Source organism: Wyeomyia smithii, chromosome 1 (assembly GCF_029784165.1).
Source record: "Wyeomyia smithii strain HCP4-BCI-WySm-NY-G18 chromosome 1, ASM2978416v1, whole genome shotgun sequence".
NCBI classification, from domain to species: domain Eukaryota; kingdom Metazoa; phylum Arthropoda; class Insecta; order Diptera; family Culicidae; genus Wyeomyia; species Wyeomyia smithii.
In genome coordinates, this window is record NC_073694.1 from 139288584 (window position 1) to 139299872 (window position 11289).

Genomic DNA, 11289 nt, shown 5'->3' on the forward strand with positions numbered 1-11289 from the left:
TTACCGGGCAAGCTCCGCTGCGATGCCATTCGTTCCAGCTGATTTATTGTTCTTGAGCTGCTTGATAGCATCCCATACTTCACTTATCATAGGCAACGGTATGTCTAGCTCAACCGCTGTGCTGACAAAGTCGTTCCTCCTACCGTCTTGGTTCTTTGCTTCTGCGCCATTCAGGTGTTCATTGTTATGCTGCTTTCACCTGTGGATCATCTCATGTTCATCCGTCGAGTTTCCTTCATCTGTATCTTGACAAGGCTCGCAGCACAAAACCTGTGTGGAATGCGTCTAGTTTCTTGTAGAATTTACGTTTATCTCACTCTCCAGGCGGCGCTTTTTGTCCCGGAAAAGATGAGTCTGCTGTCTTCGTTTCGGTTTGTATCGACGGGTACCGGCGGCGGGTCCTGTGCTGCAGCATCAATGCCCGCGCTGTATTTTTGTCGTCTAGAATCGGTTGACACTCCTCGTCGAACCAGCCGTTACGTCGATTCCTATCGATGAATTTAAAAGCACCTTCCGCTGCGTTGTTAATGGCCCTAGCACTCCAGCAGTCCTCCAGAGGGACTTTGGTAAGCTCTCTCTCATCCAGCAACGCTGCCTCAAGGCTGTGCTCGTTCGGGAAGTTTAAGTCGCTCCAGATCATACCGTGGCGGGCGACGGTAGCGAATGTTGTTGACAACCGAAAGTCTCTGAAGTGATCAGAATCGAAGTTTGCGCCACGATATAGACTGTTCCGAAAATTATAAATACATCTTCTTTCTTGGATAAAAACAAAAAATACGGGATTTTTCGGGTCATTTTATTCTAAAATATAGATGATAAGTGTTTTCTTTCCAGTTTCAATTCAAGTTGGGATTATTTTTCGTAGGATGCGCGAGTTCTCTAACTTTTCTCTTAACACTACTCATAAGCTTTTGCACAGTGTGTTCTCCGACCATTTTTACCACTTTGAGCCAATCTTTTTTGAATTTTTCAACATTGTCCGCTGGTTTGACATATTTCCTCAGCTTTGCCTTGGTCAAAGCCCAAAAAGTTTCAATAGGGCGAATTTCAGGGCAGTTTGGAGGATTCATCTCCTTTGGGAACATGTGACATTATTTGTTTTATACCACCCACGTGCTTCCTTAGAGTAATGGCAGGAAGCAAGATCGGGCCAAAAGATTGGATGACTGTTATGCTGCTTAACCATGGGTAACAACCTTTTCTGCAAACACTCTTTCACGTAAATTTTACCATTCATTCTGTAATTCGTAATGAATGGACGAGATATTTTCCCACATTCACAAATGGCCTGCCAAACCATTTCCTTCTTGCCGAATTTTTCGGTGTAAATGGCTTTCACTGGTCCAGGGACATCCTTTTCCTTCAGTGATGTATAAAATTGCGGTCCTGACAGAGTCTTATAGTCCAGTTTTATGTAGGTTTCGTCATCCATGATAACACACCCCATTTTTTTGGTCAGAAGTTTGTCATAAAGCTTCCGAGCTCTCGGTTTCACAGATTCAGCTTGTTTTGGATTTCGTTTTGGCTGCTTCTGCTTCGTTACTCGCCGAGGTTCCAAGCTTTCTCGCCACATCTCGTACTGATACTGAAGGAAGCCGCTTGTAGTATTCCTTAACCTTTTTGTCCATTGTGGGATCAACAGGCCCGGGTTTTCTACCACGTCTTGGGGCATCAGTAAATGTGCACTCTTCACAATACTTCCGCAATGCGGTTTGAACTGCTCCGACACTTATACCTTCTTCTCTGGCTAATTTTCTTATAGAAAGACCACTCACTGTGCCCCATTTGTGCACAATTCGCTTTCTTTGCTCGGGAGAAAGGCCACGCATTTTCAGAATTTCGCACTAAATGTTAGAAAACACAGCATCTGTTTCTTTTGGATGTAAACAACAGGACGCAGCCAACGTTTGGTTGAATACTGCACGTTATTTGAAATGACGGTTGATCGTAAGTGTATTTATAATTATCGGAACGGTCTATATGTTCGGACGTCAATGATATCCGAGAAGTGCCTTCCGTCAATTAAAATGTGATCGATTTGTGTTGTAGTCTGTTGTGGTGATCTCCAGGTGTACCGATATGGGAGGCTATGCTGGAAGTAGGTGCTACGTATGGCCATATTCTTGGAGGCGGCGAAGTCAATTAATCGAAGGCCGTTTTTGTTCGCGATCCAGTGTGTGCTGAACTTCCTAATAACCAGTCCGATTTCCTCTTCCTGGTCAACCTGAGCGTTGAGATCTCCGATAACGATTTTATGACATGTTTTGGATAGCTATCTTATGCAAACTCCAACTGCGCATGAAAGTCGTCCTTATCATCATCGTTACTTCCTAGGCGCGTTCTTGATGCTAACGTTAAAGAAACGGCCTCTTATCCTCAACTTGCACATTCTGTTGTCGATTGGCCACCACACAATCACGCGCTTCTGCATTTGCCCGTCACAGTAAAGGGGGTGCACACCTCGTGTGTGTTACTGCAGCTCTGGTAGATGGTGTAACCATCTCTGTAAGCATGTGCCGATACTTCCTTCCAGCAAACCTCCTACAGCGCTACAATGTCGAACTTGCAGACCCTTATTATTGGAAAGAAAACAGGTACTTCCCAAAAAAATAAGCGGATTTGTAAGGCCTGCACCAACCCCCAGTCTCGCCGAGGACCATCGTGACAGTACTGTCTAAAGTCTCACGCTGGCACCAGGACGTTGATAAGCCCCTAACATGGAGAACAGACACTATTTTGAACCGCACCATCTCGGTGAACAGACGCTCGAGTTAGCGAAGCATTTCCTCCACCGCCGAGATATGGTTAACGCACCAATGATCGCATCGCACCTTCTCATTTAGCAAGGATACACTGACCAGTTGTGTCCTTGTTTCAGTTGATAGTCTATTGTGATCGAATGACTCGTGGAGGTCAGTGCTTTGTAAAGGATCGCAAGTTGACTGTTAAAACACGAATGCGATCGCTTTCCGCAGTCAACTTGTCTGCTCGGCATAGTACAGCGATCGCCCGGATAAAGAGCAGTCAAAGTGAAATTTAACATTTTTTTAGTTCCTAGGTGGCGGTCATTCGCTATGGCAGCGCTCGTTTATTTCGTTCAATCTTTCATTATGTATACGTTCAAGGCACAAAGTGAATAGGTCAGTTGGTACCATTTCTATAGCTTCGCTGAGTTGCGGGCCAGCGAAGACGGCACCGAAGGCGGGGAGTTAAGAATGAAATAACTTTTGGTCGCTTGTGTGACAATTAACACATGTGATTTGCTATTTCCTAATTGTGTGCTTTGCATCTGAAGTGGATGGCCTTTAGATTTTTTTTTGTGACTCGACTGTGATTGTAGCGTATCCTGCGCTGCGAAAGCGGCTCGCCCTACCGCAGTTTAATGTACAGGTATACTTATGGCTGTACATTAACCCACGGTAAGGCGAACCGCCTACGCAGCGCAGGCCGCGCCAGTATGTTTTTAGCCTCACAGTCTTTCGTGAAGGTGTAGAAGCAATCATATTTTCTAATCAATATTTTTTACCGTAAAACGGGGTATCACTGATCAGCGGGGTAACATTGATCAGTTTTACCCTTCTCATGAATAGTTGAAATATAACTGCCCCGTGATTACTTTTGCTAAATTTGAGTAAAACATCTTAGTCTTGTGTCATTCGAGATCTGAACAATATTGCATTGTTTGAAATTTTTTATTGTTTTGATAACCAAATTTTAAAATCAATTTGATCGTTATATTTCTCACTCTCAGTAAGTGCCAAAAAAGCACTTTATACTAGTCGAATATTAAACATTTCGTATTCATTGACATGTTTTCCAAATCCGTTATCTAATTTTCTCAATCAACTAGAAAAAAAATTATGAAAATTTATTACATTTATAATTAATTAATTTAGATATGTTGAGAAAGTCCAGTTTTATGCTCTAACTAGACATCATCCTGGTCTACGCCAGGATGTTGTCTTGGCTAGAGCATAGAACGTAAGAGGCTAGAGCTGGCCTATTGATACTTCCGTTGTTGGAAAGGCCTTGCATATATGATCAACATACCTTTTCTAAACACAAACATTTTACAACGATTGCTGACTTACAAAATACTTCTGGCACATTTCGCAACGTTTACGTTTCTCATCATCGAAAGGTGAAATTACATATGGCATAGAAATGACTCGCAGTAGGTCGCAGCTAGGTGCAAGGACAGGACTATCCTCCGCAATGAGAGCAGTCAAGGACCAACGTTATATATATATATATATATATATATATATATATATATATATATATATATATATATATATATATATATATATATATATATATATATATATATATATATATATATATATATATATATATATATATATATATATATATATATATATATATATATATATATATATATATATATATATATATATATATTTCACAACTGAAATTACAGTTTTCATATTTTTAGTACCAGTATTGGCATCCTTAGAACTTGAGAAGTTAGTTTTTAGAGCCCTTCGAAAATCTTGAACATTAAAACATTTGTTTGAGCTGGGGCCTAGTGTGGTTGGTAACGTCTCCGTCAACCACGCTCGACGCCTGGGTTCGAATCCCACCGCCGACATAGGTGTCGATGGTTGTGAGGTGGCGTGTTCCACTCACAACCAACCCAACTGGTCTAGATTCAATCCTAGCCGACACCGGGAGATTTTCTGAGGCGAAAAATCTCTGGGATCACGCCTTCCATCGCATGAGGAAGTAAAGCCGTTGGCGCCGGTCCGTTAATAAACGGGTCGTGAGTTAGGGTCCTGGGTGTGGAGTCGCCTCCCTGGGCGTCGGTGATTGGCCACAACAGTGGCGGAACTAGACCGACGGAAAATAAACGAGAATAAAAAAAAAAAACATTTGTTTTTCGTCGTTGTTTCCGTATTTGGGGTAACTTTGATCGGTGTCAATTTTGAATTGTTTTGAAACTCTTTTGAACTAAAAATGTTAGATATTGCTTTGATAACATGTTTAGAGACGCTTTCCGGATTGACATCACGTTCTCCTTGACTGCTCTCATTGCGGAGGATAGTCCTGTCCTTGCACCTAGCTGCGACCTACTGCGAGTCATTTCTATGCCATATGTAATTTCACCTTTCGATGATGAGAAACGTAAACGTTGCGAAATGTGCCAGAAGTATTTTGTAAGTCAGCAATCGTTGTAAAATGTTTGTGTTTAGAAAAGGTATGTTGATCATATATGCAAGGCCTTTCCAACAACGGAAGTATCAATAGGCCAGCTCTAGCCTCTTACGTTCTATGCTCTAGCCAAGACAACATCCTGGCGTAGACCAGGATGATGTCTAGTTAGAGCATAAAACTGGACTTTCTCAACATATCTAAATTAATTAATTATAAATGTAATAAATTTTCATAATTTTTTTTCTAGTTGATTGAGAAAATTAGATAACGGATTTGAAAAACATGTCAATGAATACGAAATGTTTAATATTCGACTAGTATAAAGTGCTTTTTTGGCACTTACTGAGAGTGAGAAATATAACGATCAAATTGATTTTAAAATTTGGTTATCAAAACAATAAAAAAATTCAAACAATGCAATATTGTTCAGATCTCGAATGACACAAGACTAAGATGTTTTACTCAAATTTAGCAAAAGTAATCACGGGGCAGTTATATTTCAACTATTCATGAGAAGGGTAAAACTGATCAATGTTACCCCGCTGATCAGTGATACCCCGTTTTACGGTACAAAATATTGATTAGAAAATATGATTGCTTCTACACCTTCACGAAAGACTGTGAGGCTAAAAACATACTGGCGCGGCCTGCGCTGCGTAGGCGGTTCGCCTTACCGTGGGTTAATGTACAGCCATAAGTATACCTGTACATTAAACTGCGGTAGGGCGAGCCGCTTTCGCAGCGCAGGATACGCTACAATCACAGTCGAGTCACAAAAAAAAATCTAAAGGCCATCCACTTCAGATGCAAAGCACACAATTAGGAAATAGCAAATCACATGTGTTAATTGTCACACAAGCGACCAAAAGTTATTTCATTCTTAACTCCCCGCCTTCGGTGCCGTCTTCGCTGGCCCGCAACTCAGCGAAGCTATAGAAATGGTACCAACTGACCTATTCACTTTGTGCCTTGAACGTATACATAATGAAAGATTGAACGAAATAAACGAGCGCTGCCATAGCGAATGACCGCCACCTAGGAACTAAAAAAATGTTAAATTTCACTTTGACTGCTCTTTATCCGGGCGATCGCTGTACTATGCCGAGCAGACAAGTTGACTGCGGAAAGCGATCGCATTCGTGTTTTAACAGTCAACTTGCGATCCTTTACAAAGCACTGACCTCCACGAGTCATTCGATCACAATAGACTATCAACTGAAACAAGGACACAACTGGTCAGTGTATCCTTGCTAAATGAGAAGGTGCGATGCGATCATTGGTGCGTTAACCATATCTCGGCGGTGGAGGAAATGCTTCGCTAACTCGAGCGTCTGTTCACCGAGATGGTGCGGTTCAAAATAGTGTCTGTTCTCCATGTTAGGGGCTTATCAACGTCCTGGTGCCAGCGTGAGACTTTAGACAGTACTGTCACGATGGTCCTCGGCGAGACTGGGGGTTGGTGCAGGCCTTACAAATCCGCTTATTTTTTTGGGAAGTACCTGTTTTCTTTCCAATAATAAGGGTCTGCAAGTTCGACATTGTAGCGCTGTAGGAGGTTTGCTGGAAGGAAGTATCGGCACATGCTTACAGAGATGGTTACACCATCTACCAGAGCTGCAGTAACACACACGAGGTGTGCACCCCCTTTACTGTGACGGGCAAATGCAGAAGCGCGTGATTGTGTGGTGGCCAATCGACAACAGAATGTGCAAGTTGAGGATAAGAGGCCGTTTCTTTAACGTTAGCATCAAGAACGCGCCTAGGAAGTAACGATGATGATAAGGACGACTTTCATGCGCAGTTGGAGTTTGCATAAGATAGCTATCCAAAACATGTCATAAAATCGTTATCGGAGATCTCAACGCTCAGGTTGACCAGGAAGAGGAAATCGGACTGGTTATTAGGAAGTTCAGCACACACTGGATCGCGAACAAAAACGGCCTTCGATTAATTGACTTCGCCGCCTCCAAGAATATGGCCATACGTAGCACCTACTTCCAGCATAGCCTCCCATATCGGTACACCTGGAGATCACCACAACAGACTACAACACAAATCGATCACATTTTAATTGACGGAAGGCACTTCTCGGATATCATTGACGTCCGAACATATAGACCGTTCCGATAATTATAAATACACTTACGATCAACCGTCATTTCAAATAACGTGCAGTATTCAACCAAACGTTGGCTGCGTCCTGTTGTTTACATCCAAAAGAAACAGATGCTGTGTTTTCTAACATTTAGTGCGAAATTCTGAAAATGCGTGGCCTTTCTCCCGAGCAAAGAAAGCGAATTGTGCACAAATGGGGCACAGTGAGTGGTCTTTCTATAAGAAAATTAGCCAGAGAAGAAGGTATAAGTGTCGGAGCAGTTCAAACCGCATTGCGGAAGTATTGTGAAGAGTGCACATTTACTGATGCCCCAAGACGTGGTAGAAAACCCGGGCCTGTTGATCCCACAATGGACAAAAAGGTTAAGGAATACTACAAGCGGCTTCCTTCAGTATCAGTACGAGATGTGGCGAGAAAGCTTGGAACCTCGGCGAGTAACGAAGCAGAAGCAGCCAAAACGAAATCCAAAACAAGCTGAATCTGTGAAACCGAGAGCTCGGAAGCTTTATGACAAACTTCTGACCAAAAAAATGGGGTGTGTTATCATGGATGACGAAACCTACATAAAACTGGACTATAAGACTCTGTCAGGACCGCAATTTTATACATCACTGAAGGAAAAGGATGTCCCTGGACCAGTGAAAGCCATTTACACCGAAAAATTCGGCAAGAAGGAAATGGTTTGGCAGGCCATTTGTGAATGTGGGAAAATATCTCGTCCATTCATTACGAATTACAGAATGAATGGTAAAATTTACGTGAAAGAGTGTTTGCAGAAAAGGTTGTTACCCATGGTTAAGCAGCATAACAGTCATCCAATCTTTTGGCCCGATCTTGCTTCCTGCCATTACTCTAAGGAAGCACGTGGGTGGTATAAAACAAATAATGTCACATGTGTCCCAAAGGAGATGAATCCTCCAAACTGCCCTGAAATTCGCCCTATTGAAACTTTTTGGGCTTTGACCAAGGCAAAGCTGAGGAAATATGTCAAACCAGCGGACAATGTTGAAAAATTCAAAAAAGATTGGCTTAAAGTGGTAAAAATGGTCGGAGAACACACTGTGCAAAAGCTTATGAGTAGTGTTAAGAGAAAAGTTAGAGAACTCGCGCATCCTACGAAAAATAATCCCAACTTGAATTGAAACTGGAAAGAAAACACTTATCATCTATATTTTAGAATAAAATGACCCGAAAAATCCCATATTTTTTGTTTTATCCAAGAAAGAAGATGTATTTATAATTTTCGGAACAGTCTATATCGTGGCGCAAACTTCGATTCTGATCACTTCAGAGACTTTCGGTTGTCAACAACATTCGCTACCGTCGCCCGCCACGGTATGATCTGGAGCGACTTAAACTTCCCGAACGAGCACAGCCTTGAGGCAGCGTTGCTGGATGAGAGAGAGCTTACCAAAGTCCCTCTGGAGGACTGCTGGAGTGCTAGGGCCATTAACAACGCAGCGGAAGGTGCTTTTAAATTCATCGATAGGAATCGACGTAACGGCTGGTTCGACGAGGAGTGTCAACCGATTCTAGACGACAAGAATACAGCGCGGGCATTGATGCTGCAGCACAGGACCCGCCGCCGGTACCCGTCGATACAAACCGAAACGAAGACAGCAGACTCATCTTTTCCGGGACAAAAAGCGCCGCCTGGAGAGTGAGATAAACGTAAATTCTACAAGAAACTAGACGCATTCCACACAGGTTTTGTGCTGCGAGCCTTGTCAAGATACAGATGAAGGAAACTCGACGGATGAACATGAGATGATCCACAGGTGAAAGCAGCATAACAATGAACACCTGAATGGCGCAGAAGCAAAGAACCAAGACGGTAGGAGGAACGACTTTGTCAGCACAGCGGTTGAGCTAGACATACCGTTGCCTATGATAAGTGAAGTATGGGATGCTATCAAGCAGCTCAAGAACAATAAATCAGCTGGAACGAATGACATCGCAGCGGAGCTTGGCCCGGTAAGGTTGGCTTTCTGTCTGCATCAGCTGATAGTCAGGATCTGGGATACAGAATAGCTACCGAAGGAGCGGAAGAAGGGAGTAATATGCTCAATATACAAGAAGGGCGACAAGTTGGGATGTGAGAACTACTGAGCGATAACGATTCTCAACGATACAACGCTTTGTAGGGGCTACGATGTGCTCTCCTAGATTATCTTCTGCCGTCTCTTGCAGCTAGCATGAAGGTTTGTGTGAAGTTATCAAGTCGGTTTTGCAGATGGACGATCGATAACGGACCAAACCTTTATGCTGCGGAAAATGTCGTGAATACCAAGTCTCCACGCACCACCTATTCATCGATTAAAAAATAATGTAGGACGCTCAAGAAACTGGGGACAAGCTACCATGGACTGAGTGCGTTGGCGTAACATTGCGACGCAGGTGTAATCCTGAGAGATTTTTCACCAGGAAATAAAGCAAGTATTAAATACAGAAGTGCATCAAAAGACCGCAGAAAAATTGCTCACCGGTTTCATCGTTTTTACTTTTGCTTACGGGAAAACTTATTTGAGTCTCTGAAAAAGTTATCTTTGCTAGAGCCACTAACAATCACAGGAATAATTGAAAATCTATGATCATTCTTTTTTTTCTCGTACAGTTGTGAACGAAATCTGTAACAGATTATTTTTACTACCCTAACAGGGCCTGAAAATATCTTGATTTTTCATCAATTTTGAGATAATTCTACATATATAAACGCAAAACAGGTTTGGGATTTAAAGTAAGTTATATTTTTGTGTTTTTTTTAATTGATTCTATAGAAACGGAACTATGCAGTTGTTTCAACTGCGTTTCACTCAGCAGCACGTTTTAATTTCTGTGAACAATCAAAGCATTTGAACTGAAATCTTATAAGCAGAAATATAACGTAGAGTTTTGTATCGCCATTGGTACGTTTTGTGCAAATGTCGGTAGTTAGTATTTTCTCGCTGACCCGTACGGTTGTGTACTGTCTTCATGTCACTTTTCTCAGGGCGTTTCCTAGCAGTTGATTTTGTGCAGTTGTGGACGAAGGAGAGTACAGATGTTAGAACGAGTTAAAACTAATTATGTTATACTATTCGTAGCCTGCAGTTGTGCAGTTAGCCGCAGACGCTTCTACTTTTCAAGCCCTAATTGAAAACCTTCAATTTGAAGAGCTTAACACAGCAATGCAACAGGTAGGTAACTTTCGACTTTATTTGTTTTTCTGTGATATAATCCACACTCCACAGAGAATAACTTTTGTTATTTTGAAAACAGACAGTATTGTGATACAGACTGATACACTGAAAAAACTGGGCACGCTCCATCCAAGTGTTTCATCAATTGGATATGAAAATGACTCTGCATTGTTATTTGTAGAATTTCCTTCATCGAATTCAATCATTTTTCACTTTCGTTTCAAGTTCTCGCACACATCAACTCACATCCATGAGCCGCACTCCACTTACGTATGATTCCAACATCCCTTTCAGGTGAGTTGCACTTGAATCTGCCCCACTGTTTCATCACAGTGATTATCATGTGCGAAACACTTTCATTTACGTATGATTCCAACATCCCTTACAAGTGAATTGCACATGAATCTGCCCCACTGTTTCATTACAGTGATTATCATGTGCGAAACACTTTCAGTTGGTTTGTTTTGTTTTTATATGTCAAATGATGTGCCGTTTGGGCTGAAAAGTAGAAAAATGGCGACAGATGAAAAGTCAACGAGTGTCATACGGCTCAGAAGTTTGAGGATTTACCAGACTACATCTGTAAATTTTTGGAAGGTAAGTGATTTATGTCACGTAAAAGAATCGATTTCTAATCTTATTTCGTCCTTCCAGCACAAGATCACAGAGATTCTGATGAAAACATCTTTACGCTAGAGGCAAGTAATTGTTTACTAAAACATCAATTATTTAAATTAAACTAATTTAAATCTTTGTTTGCTTTACAGGCTTCTTCAACAGAAAAGGATAGTTTATATTTGGTGATGAATTTTTATAGTG